This window comes from Gavialis gangeticus, unplaced genomic scaffold, assembly GCF_001723915.1.
Source record: "Gavialis gangeticus isolate Ggan-Ray unplaced genomic scaffold, GavGan_comp1, whole genome shotgun sequence".
Taxonomy (NCBI): Eukaryota; Metazoa; Chordata; order Crocodylia; family Gavialidae; genus Gavialis; species Gavialis gangeticus.
Genome location: NW_017729034.1, coordinates 19,915,874 through 19,926,263, shown reverse-complemented (window position 1 = coordinate 19,926,263; position 10,390 = coordinate 19,915,874). Strand labels below are relative to the sequence as shown.

The window sequence follows — 10,390 nt, the reverse complement described above, 5'->3', positions numbered from 1 at the left end:
AGACTCCTGGACCACCCAAGCCAGCATCCTGTCCCTGCCAGTGGCCAGGCCCCCCCTGTTCATCAGGGGAAGATGTTAAGACTCCTGAAACAGTATTACAAGGACTGTAGTGCTAGAGACCTTGGAAATGGCAACAAGATCAGTGTCAAAGCGCATGTCACTTCACAGTTTGGTGCAAACCTGCAGCCAGAAAGCTTGTTGGTGGTTGCATTTCTGCTATGGAATGGAGGCTGCTAAGAAGCCTGAATAGAAATGAGATGCATCTTCCCCAGTAGGATGTGGTATTGTTCAGGATGATTAATCTCATTTAGGGACCACAACACTCTTTGATTTGCAACAAACATAGAAATTGATCAGCACCATCTGTGCCAATGTCTGCTAACGTTGCTTATGAGGAATTTGTATTTTTCCAATATCCTAAATCTTGTTTTGATTCAATGTATAACATGGATTTGGTTTGGGGGTTTTGATTTTCTACTGTCTGCCTGCCTGCCTGCCTGCTTGTCTACTTGACCCTTCTACCATGAAGAGAAGAAGCACTATCTTCTACAGGAATTAAAGTTGCTCAGACCAGATAGATGGAAAGAATCACGTGGAGAGAGAAGTTTGAAAGGACTGTTATTTGAAGACTGCAGTATTAAGAAAACTAGTAGCGTATGTCCTGTTTACCTTGAAATTAAAGGCCTCTCAGGCAGTAACTCAGCCTCTGCCTGTCTCAGAAATTGGCTCATATTCCCTTGCCAACAAAGCAGAGGAAGATTGAAATTGTAAGGCAGAAGAGTGAAATGATCTTTATGACCAGGTATAATTGAGCAACAGGTAAGTAGGAAACCCTCCCTCCCCCCCAGAAGGATGCTGAAACGTTAAGAAAGCAATACAGGTACAGGAAGACAATGTCCATGGAACTGACAGACATGGGTCAAAGGGACTGCCTGAACACAGTGTGTACAAGATAGTAGACAAACGTAGAGCAAGGATTCGCCCGCTAAGAAACTGGCAGAAGAAAAATTACTGCATCAAAGGGAAGTGTCTGCTCTAACTGTTGTGTTGATCAGCTTAAGAGTAAAGAGCCTAGCTCCAAAGGCACTCCAAAGTTCAGATGGCTCCTTGCTTAAAAAGGGCCTGATTCACTGCCCACTGAAATCAATGGAGACATACCTAGGATCAGGCTCAAAGCCTGCTGTTACACATTCCTTCTGAAACCAGGACAAACCAGATAGAGCCTAAAATACAGGTAAAGGCTCACAGTGGCAGGGGACAACCACATTACATTGGCAAACAAGACAAGAGATGTCACCAGCAGCCAGCTTGTGTAGTGCTGATGATATTTCTCATACATATAGTACTCTGTGGTGTTTTAGGGAAATCAGAATGGCTGGAAGTAAATAAATTATCTTTAGTAGTTTTGTTATTTTTAGTAGTAGTGTGACAAGACTGACCACAAGGGCACCCTGGATGCCCCTGGTGGCTGCCTTAATCTTACCCTACTCTAGCTCTAGGGTGCGCCTCCTTGGTGTCTTGCCCGTCATGCCTTGAATTTAATGCTGTGTTATGCTGGGAGGCTGCCCCTTCCCCAAACCCTGGAGCGATCCTACTGGTGCTATTCTAAGCTCAATCCTATTTGTCTCTCTTGAGAAGCCCCACTCCTCTGGACGCTGGCTCTCTGGGCCTTAATCATGATCCATACAGTCTTAATTGCCTTAAGGCAAGGGTGGACAATTATTTTGGCTGGAGGGCCACTTAATGACTTTTGGTGAGCTGTTCAGGGCCAAAAGGATAGCCCTACCCCTTGACAGGTGCCTCACCCCTTGATCACCATCTTGGGACCAGAGGCCTCACCCCTAGCCCATGGCCTTTGCCAGCAGATGTCCTTCCCCTTGCCCCCAGCAGTACTCCTTTTAGGAGGGGGGTTGCCATCTTGGAACCAAAAAAAAAATCATATACTAAAAACAAAACATCTAATGCAACATATTTTAATTTTAAGTTAAAACAATATTTGTCCTGATTTATGTCTTTGCATGGTATATATAGAAGTGGTTGCATATATAGAAGTGCCTCCCCCGCCCAATGCCTCCACCATGGTGCACAACCCCTGCTGCCAGCGGCAGCAGCAGCAGCAGGGACCGGGTCCTTGGGGGCACTCATGGCCTACAGCAGGCAGAGCCCCTCCACAGTGTAGAGCTGCAGCTTCAGCTTAGTCCCAGGAGGTACATGTGGCAGCATGCAGCCTGCCTGACCTGCTGGTACAGATCTTCAAGCCAGACCAGGCTGGCTCCATTCCAGCATGTGGGGCTTTCAGCACTTCAGGCAGGAGCCACGCACTATCGAGCTGGGCTGGGCCAGGCCAGCTCTGTGCCTCCACATGGGGCTTCCAACACTCCAGTGGCGAGCTGCATGTGGAAGCATGCCACCAGCTCAGCCTGGCCCAGTGTCACATGCTCCCAGCAGCAGTGCCGGGAGCTGCATGTGGCAGCACAGAGACTGCTCAGCCCAATGACATGCTCCGTGCAGCTCCCAGTCCATGTGCCATTGGGCTGGGCAGGCTCTGGGTCACCACATGCAGCTCCCTGCTGCAGTGCTGGAAGCCCCACTTGGAGGCACAGACCAGCTCAGTGGCCCAGTGGCACACAGCTTCCACCTGAAATGCCAGGATCCCCATGTGCTGATATGGATCCAGCCTGGTCCAGCTTGAAGGCCCATACCAACAGGCTGGGCTGGCTCCATGCTGCCATGTGCAAATCCTGGAACTCAGCTGGAGCCGCAGCCAAGCATCACCAGGGGGCTCTACCTGCCAAGGGCCATAAGTGCCTTAAGAGCCTGCTGCTGCTCCTGAGGCAAAGACTGTACACTCTGGGGGGCCAGGGCTTGAGACGGGGGTGAGGGGAGACTTCACTCCCAGACCCCACCCCCAGACACCCAATATCCACCCATCCACTTCTGCAGTATTGTGCCAGGCAGCCTGGCTCCATACCAGCACATGGGGCTCCTGGCACTGTAGCTGGGAGTGTGCACTGCTGGGCCAGGCCAGGCCGGGGGGGCCAGGCTGCCTCCATGCTTCCTACCCCACTCACCAGCTGTCCAGTAGCATGCCATCACACTTGGTGCCTCCACATGGGGGTGCTAACTGAAGTGCCAGAAGCCCCATGGAGGTGGAGGTACAGGCGACCTCTGAAAGTGCGCCTTCCGCTGGCTTTCAGCTGTGGGCAGGCAATTGTTTTTTGGTGGGGCCCCACAGGCCGGATAGAATGGCATCCAGCCTGCAGGCCATATTTTGTCTGCCTGGCCTCTAGGCACTTCCATAGCCACACTCACACCTTGCACATATTATTCTGTCTTTTCGTGTCCTGGGCCCTCTTAGCCTGTCCTCGTATGCACCAGGCCCCCTAGCCCAATGCCTTGTTCCACTGGGTCCCTAACCCTGGCTGGACCATTCCCTCTCTCCCTCTCAGCTGTGGACTGAGGCCTGGTCCATCTCTTTCTTGCACTGGGCCCCTGGCTCTGTACTAAGTTCAGCCCCTGGAGCTCCTGAGTCTACACAGCCACTATTTCCAGTCTCTAACTGCTTGGCTTTAACTCGACACAGCCCATCAGGTCCTGGACCTTTGCAGGGCTCTCCCTTTTTGGGCCTTAGCCTCTCCTACTGCAGGCTGCCTCTCAGGCACACTACCTGCCCACAGCCACTACCCAAACCCCTCCTGGGTCTCCCTGGGTCCCAGCAAATCCTACCCTGCTGGCTCCTTGCAGCCTCTCTGGGCATCTGTGTTGCCTGGGATCCCCTCTCTAGCAGCCCAAGCTAGCAGGAGTTTTTTTCCACAGTGGATGTCAGGGCTAGATTAAGCTCTCTGTACCAGAAGCCACGCTTTTAGTATGCTGAGGTCCATCCCTTCCAGCCATGTGGCCTTCACTTTGCCCAGGGGTTTCTAAGCAACCCAGTGCTCAACCCAATGTGGTCTGTGGCAGTCTGGCCTCAGGCACTGGAGCTTGAGCCACTAACTTGTCGTCTTTGCCCTTTTACCTGCCTAGAGCCCTTGCTGCCTGTGGTCATACAGCTAGCTGCCAAGCTGTCTCCTGCTGCCCTTTAGCCCCTGTTTGTAGCCTCCCTCAGCTCCCCACCTCTCAGCTCAGCTCCCCACCTGATTGCAGCCCTCTGATGCATCCTTCCCATCCTCCAAAGCAGCAGGGGCTTGGGGAGCCTGCTACAAGTAGTACCCTTCAGTCTCAGTCATTAAGCTGGACCTTAGTGTGCTAGGGGCTGTCCAAACCCAGAACAAAGAGATGGTTCTTATCTCACAGTTTTTGGCCTGTGCCTGGACAATCCCGGGTGTAGGAAAAGCTATCTTTCAAACTCATGGAGTTTTTTGCATGCAAAGCCATACTTTATGGGCTAAACTTCTGCCTTGGATTTTACCTGTGCAAACTCATTGAACTCCCAGCTGTAACTGAGACCAGAATCTGAGCCATGAAGGCTTTCCTGAGAGAATGCTAATCTTCTAAATCTTTGTAAGACACTTTGCCTCCTTGTTCTGCTGTCAGTAATTTCTTCAGTCATCTGAGCTCAAGTACCACTTAACTAAATTCAACATCCTTTCTGTCAGAAGGGATAAGCTGCTGCATGTATTTATTAAAGATGGTGCAGATTGGAATGCGCAAGACACAATGCAGTCTTAATCTGCCTTGTCTAAATGCATGCTGGATTCACGTTCATTGCAGATATGCAGCAAGTTGCATAGACAGAATAAAGATAGATTTATAAAACGCCTTGGTTAAGTTACTTGTCGAGGTCAGGCTAGCTAGCACTGCACCTACAAATCTTTGTTACTTCTCCTTTGGGAGAACTTGCTTTCTGATCCAGCAGAAACAAATCCATCCCCTACTTCCAAATTCTGGCTGGCAGGGACCTCAAAACCATGTTGAGGTTTGGACCAAGCTGGTCAATGATTCATGTTTCTTGTGTGTTTGAGAACCACTTTTTCCCATGTATTTCAGGAAGGGTAGTAACTTTTGAAACAGTTAGTAAAGACCCACATCTGGCCCACATTATTATTCCTTAGTGCCTACATGCCCAGGAAAGATCAGGGCCCTGCTGTTTTGGGAACTGCACAGCCACAGATTAAGAGATTGGTCCTGACCCAAAAAGCTTTCAGTCTGAACAGGAGAGACAGACAAGGGATGTACTACTGTATCGTTCCAATGATAAGTCAATCCCACATTTTCAGGTTGATGCTTCTGTGAGGAGTCAAGCAAAATTAGGATGTTACAATATGGCTGAATGCCTATTGCCAAGGCTAACCCTGCATATAAGTAAACTAATGATTTGTTTATGGGTCTTTCTGAGGGAGAAAAAAGGTTGATTTACAAATGGAACAATCTGGTATTATCCTCATTTTGCAGAGGTGACAGAGGCCCAGAGACATTAAATAGCTGATCCAAAATCTCATGGGGTGCCTGGATAGAGATGAAAGATGGTCAAGTGTTTAGGGTACTAGTTTAAGACTTGGAAGATCAGTTCAATTCCTTGCCCTGCCAGATGCTTCACTTGGGGCTTGGATCCAATCAGCCCCCTCTGTACTACAGTTCCCCATTGGTAAAGGGGGGGGACCCAGTTCGCAGGGCTGGGAATGGTGAGTGTTACTTTAGTTAAGATACTGAAGGCCTCACACTACAGTAGTACAAGCCATATAAAGCCTGATCTGAATTTCACTCTCATGACAACCCCCAAGACATTCCTTCCTTTTTACTATGGGTATCTAAATCCATCCTTGGTTGCTTTATTAGTGATAAGATTTCAGTAAACAGTATTAAGTGTGAGGGCATTTTGTGGGACAACATTCTACTCTTGTATTTCAGATCTCATTTCTAGCTCCCCCTGCAGTCCAAGGGAAGAAGCCAACATTGAAAGGGATTCCCTGTCTTGGTTTTACTCTTGTTTTCTGCTTCCTCAGAGGTACGGTACTGTAGAAAGCTGTTCTGAAGACCTTCCTGGCTTACTTAGACATACAGGGAGCTTGTATACATGATGGAGACTTAATCCTCAGGGTTTCAGTTGGAACGGTGAGTTTTAATGTTTCTGTCACTGCGTACACATGAGCCCTCATAAATCTCATAAATTACTCAGTTCACTATTCAAAATAAGTTAGTGTAGGGGGCGCCACATAACAATCCACCCTGCTGATCTCTTGGTACTAAATCCTTTCATTACTTTTATTATTTTTTCACATATTTTACACATTTTTTTCTATTTTTTTCCACCAATACTTGAAAAAATATATATTCTTATTTTATTTTTTATTCTTTTCATTCCTATCTTTATTTCTATCTTTATTTTTATTCTCACCTTGTTGTTCATTTTACTATGTCGTCAAGTTAAACTTTATTTCATTTGTGAATTATTATTCCACTTGAACAGGGTGCTGACATTTGTCCAGATGGCTGTCAGGAGCAAGGCAGGAGGGTGGGAGGCATGGGGGGAGGGGGGCGGTTCAAGCCGAGGCAGCCCTTGTGTGTGGCAGCCAGTCACACAGCAGTGCCAGTCTGCACTTGGGATGGCCAGTGGGAGCAAGAGTTGGGGGAGGGTGCGGGGGTGTCCCTGCTGCTGCCCCTCACTCCCAACTCGCAGATCCCTGGCCCCACCATTGCCCTTCACTCCCAGGGTATGCTGGTACCTCTCAGTGCCTACCTGCAGCCCCCCATCCCTGCTACTGACCCTAAGTCCCTGGCCCTGCCACTGCCCCTTACTCCTGACCCGCAGTCCCCTGGCACTGCCAGTGCCCCTCACCTATAGCCCCCCACCCCTGTGGTGTCCTCACCCCCCTCCCATTGCCCACAGCCTCCTGTCCCCCCATGTCCCTCACTCCCAACTCACAGCCCCCTGCTCCCCCCCAGCCCTGCCGGACAGGGCCCCCAGCTGCTTGCATCATGACTGGACCAGAGCAATTAAAGCCCGGCATGGGCTGGAGGGAGGCGAAGGGCTGGGCCTCCAGTGCCATGCCAGGCAGCCTGGCCATGCCCCCTTCCACCTCCCAGGCAGTGTCTCCTGGCTGCCTTGCCCCCATGAGCACGGGCACCAGCCCTGAAGCCCCCCCCTACTCCCTTCCCCTGCTTTTGAGTGGCAGCTGCCTGCCTCCCAGCTCCCCTGCCATGCTGCAGTCCTGGTGGTTCAGACTTCAAAAAACCGCTGGAAGCCACTGCTGCCCACAGGGAGCCCCGTGCTCACTCCAAGCCCCTGGCCCTGGCCCTGGACCAGCCAGAGGGGAGGAGGTGCATGCTGCCTGCCACAGATGCCTGCAACCAGGCTGCCAACAACCATGAAAAAAGCTTTGGCCCCCCCACAAGCCGAGTTCTGTAAACCCAATCATGAGCCTAAAGGAGCAGGGCTGTGAGCAGAGGGAACAGCCTCAGGAGCGCCCTGATGGTGGCTCCTCCCCTCCCCCAAGCAAAGGAAAACCTTTAGAATTCAGCCATCTGTTGGCTCCTCCCCCATCCCAATCCCACTAGAGACAATGTACTCAGACAGACAGAAGTGCTGCAATGAAATGTCTTATTTTATGAATAACTGCTAACTGCTGAATGTTTTAGCGTTCAGTGCTGATCGCTCGGTGGCCTACAGCGCACCCTTTTCATCTGCAGCAGCCAGAATGTGTGCAGCCAGGCAATTCCACACAATAGCTCCCTGACCACTGTTTGCTTGCTGATCTAGGGGGGGCACCGTGCTCTGCCTGCCAATGTCTGTGCCTGGCCACTGCCTCCCTCACTTCCCACAATTCCTCAGGCCATGAGTCACTAAAAATCTCCCCCCGGTCTCACAAATATTGTGGAGCATGCAGGCTGCCAAAATGAAAGCAATGATGTTTTCTGGCTCCACCTCGAGCCTGTAGTTCAGTGACCTCCACTGTACTTTCAGATGGCCAATGGCACATTCAACAGTCATATGGCATTTGCTGAGGTGGTAGATGAATGTGGATTGTTGCCAGTTAATAACTTGTCCTCCATATAGCTTCATAAGCTTGGGCAGAAGGAGGTAAACCACATCCGCCATGATAAGTGGGGGCACCAAAACACCATGGATCACTACATCAGGGACCCCAGGTACATATTGTCCTTTCTCCATCATGCCAGGCAGCAGCAAATTTTGAAATACACATGCATCGTGAACACTGCCTGCCCAGCCTCTATAAATGTTAGTGAAGCATCCTTGGTGATCAACTATGGCTTGGAGGATCACTGAATCAAATCCCTTCCTCTTGATAAATGACCAACTCTCCTGGGATGGGGATAGGACTGGGATGTGTGTGCTGTCAAATGCACCCATGCAGTTAGGAACCCCATGGCCTTGAAGCCTTCAAGTACTTTCCTGTGGTTATGGAGGCAGATGAAGTTGTTCAGTGCAATGTCCTGCAGCACCTGGCATGCCTTATGTATTGCCACCCTGGCCATGCAGGGACCCATGCTGAACTAGCTCCTGATGAAGCAGAGTCTGGTGGGGGTGGCCAGTTTCATGATGACCATGGCCACCCTCTTTTCTTGTGCGATGGGTGACACCTGACAGTCTCCTGGCACTCAGTGTGTGGCAACAGCATCGAGACGATGTGGGAAACTTTGTCCCCGCTCATGCAGAAGGTCTCCAGCCACTGCTTATCATCCCAAGATGAGAGTATGATGTGTTCCCACTGGTCAGAGCTGCTCGTGTGTGCCCAGACCATGCAATTGTTGCTCTGTAGGTTGATCTGCAGAACACTGTCAGTGTCAAGATCCACAGCTACCTGTCAGCTCACCAACTGCAGCAGCTAAAAAATTTCCCAATATAACAAGGCATGTGAAGCTGTTATCCCGCACTGGTGCCTCAGTACAAGGATCATCACAGCATATATTGCATTCAGTAGCTGCATGACTTCATTATTAAGTGCCTCCATTCTTCAGTTGGACATCTCCAGGGGTCCAAGATCATCTGGTTCTCCTGGATGATTACATCACAAGTGAACAAAGCCATCTTGTTATGCAGAAAACAACTGTTCCTCAGAGCACCATTTTCTTGTGCTAAGGGAGTTGACTAGGTAGGGCTTTTTAATAGGGTCATAAGCATTATAACAGTCATGTTCTTTACATTTTAATTCCTAACCTACACAGATCAGGTTCCTGTAATGCCCCTCCTGTGAAAACATGAGGTGTCTAATGGCCACAAAAACAGTTCCAATTTTCCCAAGTCTCCAAGCACCCACTTTTCATATGAGATATGTTCAACTGCAAAAAAGGGAATGCTGAGCAGAACACTGAAATGGCCAAACCCCAAATTAAGGATTGGTTGGCAAATGTGGGAGAGGGGTCCCTGCACCCATTTTTTTTCAATAGATCCCTGTTAGACCCCAACTCCACGCAATGCCCAACAACTAGGGAGACAACAGATTGATGCCATCACGCATTACCTGCGCACATTGCTCATCAACAGCTTTATTCAAAATGGAGACAGCTTCAGGCCAGCTCCAACAAACCGGGGAGCTGCACTGAACATTAGTTCTTTTCATATTTATACACCTTGGTTTATGCTCATTAACATTTACTCCAACTTTGTCCCTCCTTTGTTCCACCCATATTCCCTCCTATCTTAAATTTCGCCTCTGTTTACTCTTTATTGAATTATCATGGAATTACCTATGCATTTCACTTATTTACATGTCTTTTCCCTATGAGCACATGCCTAAAACCATGAACCTGGCTTAGTTTCATAGTTTCATAGTTGGTAGGGTGGGAAGGGACCTGAGCAAATCATCAAGTCTGACCCCCTGCCATGGCAGGAAAGAGTACTGGGGTCAAACGACCCCAGCAAGGTGTACATCTAACCTCCTCTTAAAGACCCCGAGGGTAGGAGCCAGCACCAGTTCTCTTGGAAGTTGGTTCCAGATCCTAGCCACCCTGAAGTAGCGCCTCCTGATATCTAGTCTGAATCTACCCTCTGCTGGCTTGTGACAGTTATTTCTAGTCACTCCTGTAGTGCTCGGGGGAACAGGGACTCCCCCAGTGCCTGCTGGTCCCCCCTGACTAGTTTGTAAACAGCCACTAGATCCCACTCAGCCTTCTCTTGTGAAGGCTGAACAGGTTCAGGTCCCTCAGCCTCTCCTCATAGGGCCTGCCCTGCTGATCCCTGGTCATGCGTTTGGCCCTCCTCTGGACCCTCTTGATGTTCACATCCCTCCAGAAGTGCAGCGCCCAGAACTTGACGCAGTACTCCAACTGCGACTTGACCAGTGTCGCATAGAGGGGGTGGATCACCTCCTTGGACCTGCTTGAGATGCATCTGTGGATGCATGACAAGGTACAGTTGGCCTTCCTGACCACACTGTCGGCTCATGTTCATTTTGGCATCAGTGATGACTCCAAGATCCTTTTCTGCCTCTGC

General features: G+C 49.9%; 1 long non-coding RNA gene across 1 annotated transcript; it reads right to left on the bottom strand.

Annotated features, from left to right (window-relative positions):
- Positions 1-252: 252 nt before the first annotated feature.
- Positions 253-9,350, bottom strand: LOC109304681. The gene is made up of 3 exons (XR_002099448.1): positions 9,239-9,350; positions 2,749-2,752; positions 253-263 (listed from the first exon to the last, which is right to left on the bottom strand). It is a non-coding gene; the product is annotated as an uncharacterized LOC109304681 (long non-coding RNA).
- Positions 9,351-10,390: the final 1,040 nt, after the last annotated feature.